The sequence below is a fragment of the Cottoperca gobio genome, chromosome 4 (assembly GCF_900634415.1).
Source record: "Cottoperca gobio chromosome 4, fCotGob3.1, whole genome shotgun sequence".
Classification (NCBI taxonomy): Eukaryota; Metazoa; Chordata; class Actinopteri; order Perciformes; family Bovichtidae; genus Cottoperca; species Cottoperca gobio.
In genome coordinates this window covers 18865349-18884192 of record NC_041358.1, presented here as the reverse complement: position 1 = coordinate 18884192, position 18844 = coordinate 18865349, and positions in this window count along the sequence as shown.

Genomic DNA, 18844 nt, shown 5'->3' with positions numbered 1-18844 from the left:
AGCACCCACACCGAGGCCAAATTATAGCCAAAAAATGAACAGTGCTTGTAATTTGGGCAGCCAGACTTTAATTCAACAGACGTAGGATGACCTATCTGTTGATGTCCTCTCCAAACTGTTACAGGAAGTTACTGTCCCAACATCGGCTGGCACTTTTACTGTTTTACCATTCAGGAAACTATATTTTAGAAACAGAAATGAAGCAGGCTGCTCATCAGCTGCTGGTTGTAAGGAGTGGAATGTACTGTAGAATGTAATAGAGGTATTTTGAGACAGGAAACAAACAAATCAATATTTTATTTCTGAACATATAATGGAGTGTTGGTTGTTGTCTGCCTTGCATCTGAAGGTCAGTGTCACTTGTTTTGATTAGTATAAATAGAAACATATTTTAATGTGTGAGGTATAATTAATATACCTATTAAATAATTCAGTCCTGATATTCTTTGTCAATGACATTATGAGTAATGACTTTAGTGAATGGGTAAAACTGTAGTATGCAGAAAATATCTGATAAATAGAAAATGTCTTCCTCGACGCCTTCTTCTTCCCTCCTTGTGCAGATCTGAAGTCACGCATGTGATGTGTGTACCTGTGCACATATGCACAGTATATACATACTGTACATGTGTGTGTGTGCCTGCATGTCTGTGTGCGTGTGTTACCATGGAGAGGTTGCCCTTTTCCTGCTTCACCATTCTCTCACTTTTCAGAATCACATGCAGCACTCAGAGCATGAGAGCATGTATGTCTGAAGCCTGACTGTATTTGACTAACGAGGTGCTCTGATATCCCTCCAGAAGAGAAACAGGGACACACTAAGTGATACCTCCACTGATGAATATCTACAGTTTAGTAGAAGAAGAAGAAGAAGAAGAAGAAGAAGAAGAAGAAGAAGAAGAAGAAGAAGAAGAAGAAGAAGAAGAAGAAGAAGAAGAAGAAGAAGAAGAAGAAGAAGAAGAAGAAGAAGAAGAAGACATGCTTTATTAATCCCTTGAGAGGAAATTACCTTTTATATATTATTTTAGAAGTGCAGATTTACTGTACAATTCACATTGTCTTGCTTTTAAAACAGCTATTCTGTTCAAATGTTGTCATCTGAAATAGAAGGGTAGTTTTTATTTGTCAGATTGTTCTTCATAAAAGGATGCTTTTTTGCAGCATATTCTGAGCGCTCTGACATCAAATGATTGCACTGTGGATAAAGTCCACAACACATTTTTGCACTATTTACCCACTATCAAATGAGAAATATATCAGAAGAGGGAAACGTAATATCAGAAAGAGTCTGAAAGGCAAAGCAAACACAAAACATTTGGCACATATCTTATTATTTCTCAACTTTCCTTATTGCTGTATGCAGTACTTCATCACAAAATAACTCCTGAAGTGGACTGAACATCAAAGATTGATACTGTTTAACATACTGAGGTTTACTTCTCTCTTAAATCCAGATTCAAAAAGCTTTATTGGGACATAAAATGAACATTAGATGATTTGGTATCTTTAGCCTTTGGTGTATTTGCTTATGTTTGACGTCTTCTAGGAGGTGCTGGCATTGGGCACAGCAGGGTTTCCTTGGACACATTTTTGGACACAGCAGGAAGTGAATAGATCAATAGAAAGCTCGTCATAAGATTTCTAGGCTATCCAACACGTGTACCAACACAACTGGAAAATCCCTGGAAAAGTGCTAAAAACACTACAACCCCAATTACATGGAAACAAGTACTGTTTTCAATTAGACAGAATCAGGGCTCACTGTTACGATTTCTATTGCAACAATTGTAAGACTGTGTGTCTGGACGTGTGTGATGTTTGTGTCTGTTTGAAATAACAGCTTCAGCTTGAGTCAGTGGGAGCTAAAAATAACAATTCTCCAATAGTTTCTGTTGTGTGCCAAAGCAGACACAAACCAGATGTCCAAACAGGCTTCAGCACTCACATGTTATATATTTGGACTTTCCTTTACCAGTTTTCAGATTGGAGTGAGGGGTGACAATTTTGTTTTGGATAATGTTACTGATGTTTCAACAAAAGAGAGCGGAAGATAAACTAAATCCATTTCCGAGGCTTATGATTTATTTTAAATTGAGTGAAAAGCAACTTAATCTGCAAATCTGAGGATAGGGTGAGAAACCCTTTAATGAAACATACACACCCCCAGACGCCTCTCTTTAAGCCTTTTCATTTTCTCAATGAAATGAATACATTTTAATACACCAACAGGCAAGAAGTCAAGTCAGATATTAAGATATTTATGTTGTGTGGAAGAAAAATGATTGACATATTTCAAAAGAGAAGTTGCGTGTTGATGACAGTACTGTATTTGTTTTAATGGAACAATCTACATGTATTGTGTTTAGTATTGGAGGAACTACAGTTCAAGGTACTTGCCCACTGGCCTCAGAATATAGCCCGGGCGATAGCAGCTGGATTAAACAGAAAAAAAGAGTTCAAACACTACATTTAGATAATCTAATGAATAAACAAACAAATAAACAAAATAAAGAACTGTTCTTTGAATACCCCTTGCTGACCAGGAAGCTAACACGGATAATGTTAGACACAGAGGTGTCAGGCTAGTGATTTTTTAAATAATTTTGTTAAAGAAATTGTGAAATTACTTTAGAGCATGGTACGAAATATTGTTGATAACGGAGAAGAGCGCACAAGTAAAAAATGTGTCTTTTGCTGCTTTTATATCTGTGCACATATGGATAGAAACTTACTTGAGTGTTCATGTGAAGCATCATGTATGGAACTGGTATTTAGCAGAACATGGCCTCTAGGGATGCCTAACATTGTTGCAACCTCGGATGAAGACACACTGAGACTAACCAGCACATTGTGCTACTCTCCATGCTCTCCCAGTGGACAGTTGTGACACTTTGCATTAGACAGAGGCATGTTCACACAGCGGCACTTCCACTCAACCTCAACCTAGCGGGCATCCCCTGGGGAAGTAGCTGAAAGTTTAGAGAAGTGGCTTGTTTACAATTTAATTTCCTCAGCCAACTGTAAAACCTACAAGTGAATGGTTGTACTCTTTTTGTCACTACATCTCTCTACAACTTTTTAAATATTTGTTTTTGCCCAGCAAAGATACAAAGAAACAATATAAACAGAGCATAACATGGTGTGCAAAAGCATGCAGAAATAGCTGCATATGAGAACATTTTGCAGCTTGGTTCTGCTTACAATGAAACTGCTTTGTCAATTACATTTAGAGGGGGAAACATATTTATATTATATTATATTACGTTTGTTTTTGACGTATCACAAATATGTTTCTAATCAAACTCTGGGAAGTACATATTAGGAGGAGGTGATGGATGGCTCAAACTAACACAGGACTTTTACCCAGGAGACCGGTGTTTGTGTCCAGTGCGAAACCAAAAGTCAATGTTTACTTATTTCAAATGTATTTCCGTTAGTTAAGTAATGTAACAAACATACTTATTTTAAGCAAAACCATGATCTTTTTCTAAACCCAATGAAGCAGTTTTGTTGTGTTTGTTTTTTTTACAAACTGCGACTATAACCTTGGACAACATATGTTTCCCTTGAAGCGTAATTGAGGAAGCAGTTTAGTTGTATGGGAATGTAATTTAGCAAGAGACAGGGTTGGCTAGGAGGGAGAATAGCCAGATCGTTGGCATACATAAGATGGTTATCAGGGTTTTACCAATCATACTGCCAGTATTACAGCATCATAGTTGTTCAGGTAAAGAGGGCTGGTGGAAGTAGCCCCAACTGCGACTCTATAGCTCCATTGGACCTGCATACTCTACTCTTGTTGGCATACCAATATGCCAGGATTCTTATAATGGTGTCAGACATGCCCCTTTGACTTCATTTCAGGAGCAACGTATTCTGATTAACTCAGTCAAAAGCCTTAATGAAAATGAGATTAGGCAGTGATGACAAAAGAAAGAAAAATTATCTACACATCTCAATTTAACATTTCGGAAAGACGGTTCTATTCAGGGACTGCGGTTTGAGATGTATTGAGTTGTTGATATATATTTTCAGCAAAGAGGGTTCACTTGTGAATATAATGATATTAGTATGATGAGGTCATAATGTACGTAATGTGGTAGTTGAAGGTTTGAAAATCAGTAAAAGCGTGCAGGTGGTTCAATAGTCTGAGACATCTGCCATTTAAATACATAAGACTTCCTACAGAGCCTTAGCTATTTTTTCTCTCTGTATGTTTCCATTGTTTATCTCTGGGTTTGACTTCATACGGCTGTGTGTTTGGATTTAAAGCCACCAAACTGCTGAACTCCGAGCAGAGAGGTGACCATTCTTAGAATAGCTGACACCATCAAGGGAATTGTGTATAGTTAAACAACAGATGTTTTAATAGGAGATCTTGATCTGAGCCCATGTTTATAACAGAGATTCAGGTTGTGACCTTTCCTTCTGCACTGAAAGTGAAAATAAAGTTTTGTTGATTCACAGTAAACTGTAACTGTTTGATCTTTATGTCAAGAAGTTTTTATCTCATTTTGTAATCAGAAAATAAGAAGTAGTTTCATATTTTGTTCCTTCTCTTGCACTCTCGTTCCCTTCACATCAACTCTTCTCTTTTTAACATGTCTTAAAATACACATTAAATACGTGCCTGTAGTAGACATGGTAGGCCTACATTGGGGATAAATTAACCTGAATCTGTGCAGTAAGAGAAGACAATTGATTTAACACATTCTGATATTCAGGTCAGTCATCCTAAATGTGTTTGTTTCCTAAGCTGGTTTATGGCCTTCTTATCTATGTTTGTCCTTGCGTCATACAGTATAAGCCTTGTGTCTTCTTATTATCCGTTTTCATCATTTAGCGTTGATATTGTATCACTATCTAAACCAAAAGCAGGTTAGTTCAGGAGACTATACATTTTGAAACGTGTATGTCTCTCAGCAAAGCAGGATGATTGATTTCTTTATCTGGTCCTACAAATAAATATTATATTATTCGCTCCACCTAGTTCCTCTAAAATGCAGTTGTTCCACATTCTTGTTCCTGCATCCTGACCTGTTGGCGGTCCTCAGGTGAAGTGTGAAGCGAGTCAATTTCGGCAGATTACATCAGACACAGCCGGTGTGTGAGAGTTGATTTGTATGCGCAGTTTGTTGCCTGGGTGGCAGGTACAGCGCCGGTGGGTCTTCCAGGTCCGCTGACAGAGACTACAGTATAACAGCATGAGACAGCTGCTGAACAGGCGGGGGATGTTTGAGATTTAAATTGAGAGAGACCAGATTTTCTTTACCACACGGGGTGATTTGTCCTACCACACGTCCTTTGTTTTTATCCAGATGATGATGAATCCCATGAATCCCCCATGAATGTGTGTGTGTGTGTGTGTGTGTGTGTGTGTGTGTGTGTATGTGTGTGTGTGTGTGTGTGTGTGTGCGTGTGCGTGTGCGTGTGCGTGTGCGTGTGCGTGTGCGTGTGTGTGTGCGTGTGTGTGTGTCTGGTATATTATTTCTCAAATATGCATGTCTGTATGTGTGCATATTATAAAACAATATCTTTGTGTAATTTTACACTGACACACTCTATTGTAACATTTCTCTGTTTACCACAATGATATTAAGTCATCATTGTATTGTGTATGGTGTATTGTGTATGGTGTATTGTGTATGGTGTATTGTGTATGGTGTATTGTGTATTGTGTATTGTGTATTGTGTATGGTGTATTGTGTATTGTGTATTGTGTATTGTGTACTGTGTACTGGAAATTATCTCATCAGAATCCTGAGTATCACAGAATTGAAACAAATAACTGGAAATTGAGAAATGATGGATTGTAGATGTGGGAAAATATAACCACATCATAAAAATGTATCAGAAAGTTAGTCGCCAGAGTGTTCTCTCTATTTCAGACAGACAGACGACTAAACTATATGTCACTAATGTCTAACCGCTCCCTTATTAGCACCGAGGCACCCACATACGTACAGTATGAGTCTGCATGTGAACAAATAAGTATGGGTAGATGCATGTGTATATGTATGTGTGTATATGTATATATAAGTAGTTGTACACAATGTATATAAATGTGTTCCATATCCTCCCGCTTCTTTTAATTTATTATATTTATTTGTTTTGTTTTCTTCTGTATTGTTTAGTTTGGAATTTGTATTGCTGATTTTCTTATATATATACATATATACATTAAGGTGTACCATAAGGTTCTGCCCATTATGCTCTTCTATTTACATCTAAATATAATTATCAATGAGCCTCTTTATACTTTTCATTGTTACTGATCATCTTTAGCATTGCACAGTGTTTGTAATCATATTAGATGTACTAACATTAATGCATCTCTGTCTCTCTCTCTTATGTCTCTGCAGCTGCTGTTTCTATGACAGTGATTGCACCAGTAAAGGATGTTTGACCAAATATTTTTTAATCAGTTAAAAAAAACATAATCTATTTGCAATCTATGTGCAATGCATTTGTGACTCACGTTCCTTCTCTTGATGTTCATCTCCGGGTTTATTTTTGGTGTTGCATATTTACGCGTTGTCGTTACACCTCGAGGTGCAACAATATTATCTTCTTAATTTGAGAAGCTACTGTACTATGCGCTTTTGTCTCCGCTGGGCGAGTCCGTGCGGCAGGTACTTTTATAACTGCTGTTTAAAAGGTATGTGATGTTCAATGTCACTGAGAAGATAATTAAAGATCACCACACACTCTCATTGATATCACGCTGCACCCATTTCTTTTAAGCATGGTAATTGTTAATGGAAGAATATTAATAGGATACACTCAAGTGCGTTTAATTGTCGAAAGGAACAGTGCCCCCATGTAGTATCCCTATTTGTTTTTTTCATAACGTTTGGCAGTGTGCAGGGAGGTGTGTAAACGCTGTTGCTCAAGGCTATAGGCCTGGCAGTGAGGATATATCATCAGAGAAACCTTTATCTGCCTCCTCTTCTTTTACTAGTTCTTTATGACCTCCTGCGATAACATTCACAACTTTCTCATGTTGTATTTTTAGTCACTGACCGTATACTGTATGTACCTGTGATAATATGCAACAGTTGTTTTCTTCTCTTGTGTCTGTACCAGCGTTCGAGACAAACAGTGTTTTTTTTTACTGTTTTTTTTCCAAAGAGTGCTTCCAACTCCAAAGTCTTTCCTGGATTTGATGTCTCATTCCTTTGGGCAACATAACAGGAAAACTACTGCTGACTGTCAATCAAGTCAGTGAGTTTTGGCTGTAGATGGACCTCTACTTGTCAGAGACATAAAGATATGGGTGATAAAACTTCGCCTGGACATAGATTAAGAAAGCATTGCTACTGTTCCACACAATGCTTACCTGGAATATGAGCTTTCCACTGAACGGCTCAGTGGACGGAGCAGCGGAGCTGACATTAGTGTGAGTTTCCTTTTATAATGTGACCCATCTCTTACAGTCTGGAAAACTCAGCGCCGCATTGTACTCCAAACAAACTCAACTTTAATGTTTTATCAAAGGCTGTTGAGCACAGTTCTGCATGCTGCTCCTTCTTTTGAGCTTACGATGTATCTCACTTCTTTGCAGAGACAGCATTTGTAGTCAGCTTCGTTTTAGCTACACTGTAACAGTGACCCACTTTCATGGAGAAAAACGCTTTAAGGGCGCTTTCACAAGCCAACATTTAGTCAGTTTTAGTCTGATGCGGCTCAACCCCTGGTGAGGTTTGTTTGGGCGGTTGGCAAACCAAAACATCCGATCCAAGACTGTTTGGGAGAGGTGGTCTCGGACCGTTTCCAGGAGAACCCCAGTGTGGTGAGAACATAATCCGACCCAAATGCAGGAAGTGAACCAAAATGCCGGGGATTATGGGCTGCCTGCTTGGGCGTTTGTTGAGATTGACACATGTAATTAACATGATTAAGAGAGGACTGACTTGGACTGCAAGTGTTTAGTAGGAACACCAAAGCAAGATTGCTTCAAGTATCACTAAATCTATCTGCTGCGCGTTCTGCTTCATGTTGCTCAGTAAGTGTTTCTCCATGCTTGTTGATTTACATTTTCTAATTTTTGACCAATAAGAAAGACAAGTACATTTCCAGCCAGAATGATTTGGTTGATTTTCTGTTGTTTTAGACAGCAATAAACACACAGAGAATACAAATCCATTATTAAAAGATCTTCACTGCACGGAAAAGATGACACCCTGTTGTGCAATCCTCATTATATGACTAATCTTCACCTGTAAGGGACACCAGTTTTTCAAAAGGCCTGAGGATATACTGTAGTGAAGCACCATTAAATCCCTCCTTGAACAATTACTGCAAGGGGCTTTGTTTAACAGCCCAATGAAACAGAGACGGTCTATTTTGTTTTCATCCAATGCTACACAATCAGATGGATGGACACTGCAGTGAGGCCATGTTAATGATTTATTTTCCTGATTTCTGCATCTGATTTGGACAAAAGAAGGATGTTGTTGCTAGGAAACCAAGATACATTTTCACAGGTTGACTGCCCTAAAAAAGTAAAGAAAGTAAGGATGTTGTGTATGTTTCATACATTGTTAGAGAAATATTATTTGACTTTAAAGAAATGTGTTTGAAACTAGAATGATCCTCTATGACGAACACATATATTAGCACATCGATTTTATTTCAGTTACCTACTAGGCACCTAAGCGATTACATATTGCTTGAGAAGATCTTTATTCCATCAGTTGTCAATAGTAAATTACCTGCTATGACATCGCTAAGTGTGGTGTGTAACATGCTGCATGTGACACTTGTCTGTGAATTTTCTGGATGATACGTCAGAACCACCAGTTCTCACAAGTTTGGTGGTTACAGGAACTGCAGACGTCATCTTCTTTGATGGGTTTCCCAAAAGTAGTGCCTGAATCATTTTTTTTTGAAAGGCCTATGGCTCTGGACCAAAAACATGATATGGTACACAATAATCATGATTGCTTCCAACAATCCAATTTTAAGGGTGTTGTCAAAACTATTTTATTATGTTAAAAAGCATTTAATAGCTTTTCTACTATCATTGTGCGTATATTTATTTATATTATATGTGCATATTTAATGTTTAATAATAAATTGTTTGGATTGCACCACCAGTTATGATAAAATGAGATTTAGCGTCACATGATTAGCAAATCAGTTGTTTGTTATCTGACCCAAGTACAACCATTCTTCTGTCTATTCAAACCAAGCAGGTCAACACAGGTTAATCCCTGGTCATGACAATTCAGATACGACCTGGTCACAACCCGGGAGCAATGCATACAATTATCGTACATGCTGGAATTGGGGGCGGGGGAGGGAGAGTGGGTTGGTGGTTACAAATCTGGAGGATTACAGATCATCAATGTATGCAAAAACATGTTTAGCGTGCACAGTGTGTTTCTGTTTCTGTGTATGGAATGCGTTTCATATTTAGCAGCCTTGTTATATTCGCACACCCTACGTACAGGAGCTCCTGAACCTCGAAGTTTTGCTACATTTACATGTTGTTCAAATCATCAGTCGTCCAATGCAGCTGAAAACGTTCCTCCTGCCATCGCCCCGTTAGTTTATGGGCTACGACGACCTGTGATAATTGCATCACGATTGTGCGCCCCCATTTGGAACCAATGACATAATTTGTCAAAGACCCTGCTGGTCCACCTTTCATATTGAAATTGAACCTGGTCAACCCTTTCAAACACAGAATCAACACAGGTTTACCATTTGTTGAACCCTCAGTGTGAAAAGAGACCTTGTCAACATCAAAAAGCAACAAGACATACGGTCTACCAATGATCACAGTCAGGGCAAAGGGTTGGGCACTTATGCAAGGGGAACATGGTGTTACAAGAACAAGAGCTATGTTCATCAGAGGTTACAAAGTCCTAATGGCTTGACTACACCATGCTCTACAGACAATCAGGTGAATGCTCAGAGTCATGGATTCAAACTCTTCCTGTGATTTGCTGCCTGCAAAGTAAATGTGTTGTTGAAAAGTAGGATACTCTCAAGTACACTGCAAAAATAGATGAGATGTGTCGAAATTATGTTCCTGTATTTGTCAAACTGGTGTTACTGTAGATCAAATTGACACATTTTCTAAAGGAAGACATTACACATGTCTTCCTTTAGAAAGCAGGCTGGAATTTGCAGAAGGGACCTGCTTATTATCAAAAGACAGTAATTGTGGATTTACACAGAATTTAGAAGATATCGCTATTCTGAGGAATTACTTAGACAATCTCCAATCTCCAATCTTCTGCAAAATCAGTCAATGTGTTTCTGTGTAACCTGCAACCACCTTCTCAAAAACTGTAGTAACGAATGTGAATGTGTGTAGGAGGAATGCTATGTTAACCATAAAGATCCCACTGTCATTGTGCAGACGAGTGTGCTGTTGCTGTGCAGCAAACACGCAACACCCTGCGAGTCCGTTGGCACCGAATCAATCTGGTCACACAGATTATAGACTTCTTATTGTCAGCAGAACATCCTGGTAGCCAGCAGGAGATGAACGCTGAAAACTGACACATTTCAGTGCACATCACAGCAGCAGCAAACTAATATTAGTATTATTCACTATGCAGACTACCACCAGAAGCAGTGCATCATGGATGTCTCGTCTGTCTCTGTAGAAACAATTATTGAGCAGGTATTTGATAATACAGACCTCAGGTTAGTCTTATTCAATATCTTTCTTATTATCATCAAACCTAGTGAAAATACCACTAACAAATGAGTAGCCAAAGTCTTGTAAAACATATTCCTCTGTACCATAGACCTCCATTGTTGTACAAAAACAGTCCCTTCATCATGATGAGCATGGGCATCATACCAGTTCTCCTGCCTGAGTAATGTTTTCTAAAAACTAATTTACAAAGGGGCTATTCTTTTCCCCAGGGACACTTAAGCAGGTTAATCCAGCCATGTTAACAACAACAAGCTGCATAGGCGATAGCAACACTGACAGATGTCATGCGATATTATCAGTGCCAATCATCTGTGTTCACTACATTCAGTACAGCATATGTTCTCAGACCGCAGGCACACACAAGCACAGCAATATGACTTTCACAACACGCCAACATCTTCCTGTATTTATACAGTACTGTGTGTAAATATCTAAAAATGTTGTCTTCTGTATTAACATGTTTCTTTTCTAAATTGTTCCACCTAAATGTTGTTTTTTTTACAATTTTAAGTTATAATTTGGATAATGTTTTTAACCAATAAAGTTCAGTTTTTCTGTTCTCTGTCGTCAATGCAATACTGATTTAGCCTATACTCGGTTAGGGAATGTTTTTAAATGTACTCCTTTCAGATAATAATACTAAATCTAGTGCTGTATGTGCACCGAACAGACGAGGAACAGCACGCTGATAACAGTATCAGCTGCCTTCTTAAAATCTGTTTGTAAAATAGTGAAGTGGAATAGAGATGATCTCTTTCCCAGGTGGTAATGTTAGTGTTATCTGACGAAAACATGCAGACTAATCAACTTCACCCATTCTTAGTGCACTCTTGGTCTTCAGGAGCTTGACTAGTTCTAAAATCTCTAAAGGTTTATTCCTGGCGTTGCGGTTTATACTAAGAGAAGTCAGGACCCCTGTGATTATCTTGGACTCTTAGTCTTCTACTTAAACCTGGCTGCTGGTAAAAATACCATGTGCAAAGTCTTTACACGCTACCTCGCAACGCAGCCAACAACATGAAAACATTTCCTTGGAATAAGAGTCAGTTCTGGCAAACCTGTTGGTTACTGTGAACGCGGCCGCTAATGCCAGCATCATAAACATGTCTGAATGACACAGACATGATGGAGTCTGCCAGTAAAAAGGGCTGATCAGGGTGACTGGACGGTTGCCAGTTCGGTTTTTCAGAGCAAATATGGGTGGATACTATGAGTAAGAATCACGCTGTGACGTCCTTGTGACCCTATGTGACTGTGAGTGTGTGGGATAACGGAACACACTTGCAGATGGAAATAATGCAATTCAAATTTGAAGTAAAATATATTATTATTATTAAATATATTAATAAAAAATACAAGTAACAAGAGGTTAAATAGGCCTCATCCTTTCCATATAAGTTGAACAAAAAAGACGCAGAGTCAGCTGTACTGCCAACAGCATCACAATGCCCAACATTGTTTAACATCAAGGGCCCTTTGTGTTGGATCAAAAAGAGCGATCCACTGGTGTCATATCTTAAACAAAGCTCTGGGGTTCACGACCAGGTCTGTTGTCTTCAGAGGCCGCGCTGATTTAATCACCTCTGGAGAACCTTTTTCCAAGCGCCACTGAGGACACAAGCCAGAGCCGGGAGTAGATGGGAGTCAGGATCCTCTGCTTTCTTTCGTCTTGCTCTGGGCTGCATCCTGAGGCCACGCAGGCGGCGGCTGGAAATAGCCCAGACATGCAGGCCAAGTTGGAGCAGTGCGCTGTTGGTGTCGTCTCCGCCTCCTCCTTCCTCAGCCGTGCCGCTAATCAGCAGAGACAGAGGAGGATGCAGGTCAGGAGTCAGTCACCGACCAAGCACTGCAGGGAGTGGCAGGCGACAGGAGTGTGCATGAGTAGAAGAGTATGTGGGTGTATATCTGGGTGTGCATGCAAGCTTACCTGTATGCAAAAATCTGTATGAGTAACTTTGAACATGTGCGTACATGTCGCCAGGAGACAAAGGAGTGGCACATTTCAACTTGGATTCTCTCATCTTCCACACACCTGCAGTTGTTGACAGTAACCAATATATTATATTATATACATATATAACATATATATATATATATATATATATATATATATATATATTAAAGTCAGTAGTTATTGAGTGAAGTAATGAAATTCCTGATGTATAGGCAGATAAAACACATTGCAAGCTGATTATAAGTCAATAGTATCAATGTTTGTTTAAGTATAGTGGAGGGAAAAAAATCATTACATTTCAAAAGTTAGTGAGTGACTAGCAATTATGAAGTATTATGATACTTGACCTTATAAGTAATTATAAAATGCTTTAAAATATGTTATGATAATTGTTGTATAAAGCATCATGAGTATGTATAGGTTCTTATAACTCTAATAATATGAGGTGCTATAAGCAGATTAAACTCATGTTTAAGTATGTTAGAAAGAAATAGTTGACTTAAGGTAAGGTAAAGGTAAAGGTAAAATTGAAACACCAAAGTATGGTTTACATGTTGTACTACCTTGTCATTGGCAAGTGCCTTCATCATTTCAAGTGTTAATTGTTAAAAGAAAGGATGCCATGCCACAGTGCAATGCCCCCTGCGTACTGACTGAGCTCAAGCGCTCCAAAACCTTAAAGAGTTCTCCATGCCACCGGTTCACAGTAGGAAGTCTGGGTGTAATCCTCTGGAATAAAACACAACTTCTTGCTAAAAGGAGAAGTTTCTTCAAAAGTTTTTACTGGACACTTGCCAAAGAGAGCCTGAAAGTTTCAGCAGTAACAAACTAGGATTCTTTTTTTCTTATCAAAAATAAAGTTGAATTCCTATGAGACCCCAGAAGTGAAATATCAGTGCCAAATGTAAGTATATTTAAATCAAGAACTGTACATAAGAACAATTTTGATGTACTTCTGTGTTGTGTCGTGTTTACTCCAATACATCTTTTTCACAGCAATAGTTGTTACTTTGCCGATTAAGATTTTACATAAAAAAACATGTCATAATCGTATCTAATTATTGTTATTGATAATAATAAAAAACAATTAATAATAATGATTATGCTCACATCAAGGTGCAGCCAGAAGGAAGTCACTGACGTATGAATTCAATCACTTTTTCAACAGTCTCATAGCAACCCACAAACATTACTAACTCTTATGGTATGTACTTTTCCTCTGATGCTCATTAATTGGAATGCGTGTTTAATTAGACATGACTGTGTTCTCCACCCAATATGTATACAAAAACATTTTAATTAGCAAAGTCATCAAACTTTATTCAAGTTCATTTCATTTCTAATTGTAACACCTGCGGTCCCTTACTAAATGATTCAAAAACATTTTAACATGACATAACAGCCAATTACAGCGCAGAGCTCGACAGCTGAACCGTGTAGTCTGATCTGTTTCCTCCTAACGATGGAATCTTAAGGTACTGAACGTTTAAAGCTTTAACTTAGAAGAGAAACTGCACTGTGTGTTCTGTGTTTTTTACTTTTTTCCCAAAGAGAAATACGTGCAGCGATATCAGGTTTGCATTTTGTGACAGTTCAATCAACACTTCCTGAGTACATCAGATGCTTTTGTTTTAGTTCTCTGGTTTCTGATTTCAGAAGGGATTCGTTTGTTCATGTTGACGAGTTTCTGGCAAGTACACTGTGTAATGCAAACTGTTTGACACTTTCATGACTTGTAACTTCCAAACAGCACTTCTACTCTTGAGGCCTTTTTGTAAATGTAAGCATTCATAATGATTTGTTTTTCTTTTAACTCCATTATTGCATTTGACCAGTGAACCATTTCAAAGGATTTCATTACAGATACGTAAGCATAATAATAGATTTGATGTCAGGAACATTTTCATGAGATTGCACAAGACTCTTGGGATCCAAGAAGGACCATACCATTTTTTTGTGTTCAGAAAAGGATCCACAAAAGGTATATGCATACAGATGCTAATTTAACCTCCTGAGACCCAGCCCATTGACTTGACCTCTGTAGTGGACATTTTATTCACATTCTCCTTTTACTCTTGTGAGCTACTCTATCAATCCCTGCTGCATTGTACAGAGGAAAGTGTCTACGAGCGAGGAGAACAGGTGTAAGGTTGAAGTATAAAGAGCAGCAAACCTAAGATGTAATGTCCTCATATTAGGTTTTGGATAGTAGTGCTGTTTGATGAGTCCCAATTTGTTTGTTTAATGCACATGTACACAAAACAGATTCCCGCCAATGGTCTCTCACTATTCCACTTATCTACAGGTGGCGGTAATGTGGCAAGAAAAGCAACAATGTCCCAGCAGAGAGAGGGAAGAAAGAGCAAGCTAGTACACATGAATGCACTGTAAACAATACAGGAATTAAATTGTTTAAAGAACTATCTTCGCACATTTTTTATTATGAAGGAAATCAATTCAATGCATACCAAGAATGTTTTTTGGTGGGAAACACTGAATGTAAACATAACTTTTGTTTGTGTGCACTGGTGTTCAGATTTTGTTACAGTTGGTCAGAGCCAGGCTAGCTGTTTCCACCTGATTCCCATAGTTGTGCAAAGCTAAGCTAACTTGACTTGCTGGTGCTAGCTTCATATTTACCCACAGACATGGAAGGGATCTTCTCAACTAAAAGCTCACCAAGAAAGTGAACAATATGTCCCCAAATGTTGAACTATTCCTTTAAACGGATCTCTGTTTGCTTATAAACATGACTCTTGTTTGCTTGTAAGAAAACTCCACATAGCATCTTCAAGATAGAAAATGTATCTGAGTGGTAAAATCTGTCTTCTGTGTTCATAGTTTGATAGTAGAGCTTCAGCCTCAGGCTTCCTCACTTTGTTTATGTTTGTTTATTTTACATCTCAGACAACACTCTAAATTTGATGGACTGTGGCATTTCAGCATTGTATTACTAATTAGCCGAAGCCTTGTGAGCGCTCACTGGATCATCTGTTCATGTTTGTCTGCATGTCAGATATGATAACAGAACTGGAGCGTATATCAGAGCAGCACTCTTTGTAAATGTGGAGAAGACTGTCAGCGAAGTGATTAAAAGTAAACAGGGTGAGGCCAGTGTCTGGGGCTGCTTCACACTTCCCTACTGGCTGCTCTCCAAGATTCTCAACTCTGTTTTCGGATTTGTGCAAATATTTTCAGAGGTGTTCCTTGTAATAATCCTGAAAATCAGTTAATTATCTCCCCGGAGCCTTTGTCTTATCTTGTTGACTGTACCAAGTACAATGTGCGCCTGGAAGTTCACTTTTTAAATTTCCGAAGATTATGGCGCCACCAACAGCTGACGCTGCAGTCCTGAGTGTGTGCATGTGAGGTCAGCTGATCCTGGTGGAGGGAGGGAGGTTGAGAGAGAGAGACACACACACACACACACACACACACACACAGAGTTTGATAGGCCTTCTGAGTGAGAGCAGAGAGTGTGTGAGAGTGATGGAGAAAGAGAGAAGTGGCAGTTGGCAGGGTAGAGGAAGTTAAAAACACACACTCAATACTCACATAGTCAAAACCTCCATCCTGTTTCCTGTTTACAGCGATGTGATGGCTATTTTTGTCCACTAGATGTATGAAGCACGGCCTTCAACTTTAACAATAGAACATGGTTCAGACTGACAACACACATAAAAGACAGTCTAACACAAAAGTAATTTCTTTACTGTTTGGTAGCTAAAATAAAATAAATTCAGATGTATGTCATTTGTCCTCATTGTTCCTCCCTTGTCCAGTCATTGCAATGTATTCATCTCAAACTGTTTGATTTTGCACACTTTATTTATTATTATTATTTATTTTACAGTACCCATATATTCCTAGTAATAGGAAAGGGCCGACGGCGACAGCGTCAAACAAAAACTTCCCACACTGACATTCATTGCAGCTGAATGATTCCGTTTCTGTCGGCATCAGAGGGCAATTTGAGAGACAGAGCATGGCACCGCCTGGCTACTCAGAGGCGGAGACTAGAAATCCAAGATGAAGTAGTTTGTAGTTCTTCCTTGCCTCCAACTATGTCACTGTCAAGTCAAATGATGCTGCTGGAACAGATTTTGCAGCAGGAGAACTCAGCTCTCTGTCAATTTAGCACACACTAATACATTTTGAATTATATCTACCATCAGCACTGATGGACATCTATATATAATAAGTGGAAAATGTATCTTTTAATATTCAAGCAGTTCCTTCCTACAATGTACATCATTTTCTAGGTCTTTCTTCTAAAACTACATGTGCAGGTACTTACTGTCTTAGAGAATCGGGGTATCTTTCCTAAAATTAGCACCAAAACACATGGTTAGTAATTATTTCAGAAGATGACAGCACCCATGCAATTAAACATCACCCAATTTAGTCCTAGCTCCTGAGCTTTCATGCAGGGATTGGCTGAGATTAATTGTTCTTTCTCACTCTTTGTTATTTGCAACAGACGTTGAAAACAAAAGAAAGGAAAAAGTCTTCGCTCTATATTTGGAGGTGGGTCAAAGGTGACGTGGGAGGTTGAAGAGTTCAGGTCAGAGAAAAACATCTCAGTGCAGCAGTCTGTTCTGGCCCACTACCATCCGCCATGATGCCTGTTTATCCATCACACTTCCTGTGTGTGTATGCTGGACAGCTATTGTGTGTGTGTGTGTGTGTGTGTGTGTGTGTGTGTGTGTGTGTGTGTGTGTGTGTGTGTGTGTGTGTGTGTGTGTGTGTGTGTGTGTGTGTGTGTTTGTGTGTGTGTGGAAATATTATAATACTTGGAGATATAAATATTCACTTTGACACCCCCTCCTGTCACTATGCTGCCGAGTTCCTACACCTTCTGGACTGCCTCAACCTCATTCAACATGTTGATGTCCCCACACACACTAGGGGAAACACACTGGACCTAGTCATCACACACTCTGCCCCCATCCTGCTTCCCTACACCAAACCAAAACGTCAAATCCATTTCAGAAATCTGAAAAACATCAACCCGGACACCATGATCTCGGATCTCCAGCATCTCTCCGCTATAAATCTCACATCAGTCAATGAATCTGTGGACTTTTACAACAAATCTCGGAGCAGTCTACTGGATCTCCACGCCCATGTCAAAACCAGAACAGTCACATTCTCACGCTCAGCCCCTTGGTACACCTGCGAGCTGCGGAAGATGAAGACAGCAGGGCGTGTCCTCGAGCGGCGCCTCAAGGCTTCAGGACTCACTGTTCACAGACAGGCATACCAAGAACACCAAAAGGCCTACGCAAAGTCCCTCAGAGACACACCGAAACTTTTCTACTCCAACATCATCAACAATAACCCTGGCAACTCCAAGCAACTTTTTTCCACAGTAAATAATCTCCTCAAACCTCAAACTCCCTTACACCAAGACACCACAGAGGAGCAGTGTGACAATTCCATCGCATTTTTCTGAAAAAAAGTAGATACGATCCGCTCTCTCCTCTCCAACTCCGCTGCTCTGCCAGTCCCGACTGTCAACCCCCAGCCCGGACCTACCCAGCCTCTTTGCCGCTTCACTGACATCTTTCAGCAAGAGGTTGAGGCCATCATCAAAAAGATGAAACCCTCCACCTGTGCCCTGGACCCCTTTCCCACAGCCCTGGTCAAATCTAACATTTGTGCCATAAGTCCCCTCATCACTACAGTGATAAACCACTCCGTCCAGTCTGGTCATGTTCCATCCCCTTTAAAAAATGCTGTCATCAAACCACTCCTCAAAAAACCCACCTTAGACCCAGATGTCCTTGCCAATTACAGACGCATCTCCAACCTGCCATTTCTATCCAAGGTGCTGGAAAAAGTAGTTGCCACTCAGATTCAGGACCATCTCAAGTTCAATAACCTCTTTGAAAAATTCCAGTCTGGTTTTCGCCCTGGCCACAGTACAGAAACTGCCCTGGTTAGGGTCACCAACGATCTGCTGATGACAGCTGATGCCGGAACTCCATCTCTCCTCATCCTCCTTGATCTAACTGCAGCATTTGATACCGTTGATCATGACATCCTCCTCAACCGTCTTCACTCCACAATCGGACTCTCTCACTCGGCCCTAAACTGGTTCACCTCATATCTCACTGGGAGGACTGAGCATGTCCCCTTGGGAGTGTCAAAATCACAAACACACTCTGTCACCTGTGGTGTCCCTCAAGGATCTGTCCCCCCTTGGTCGT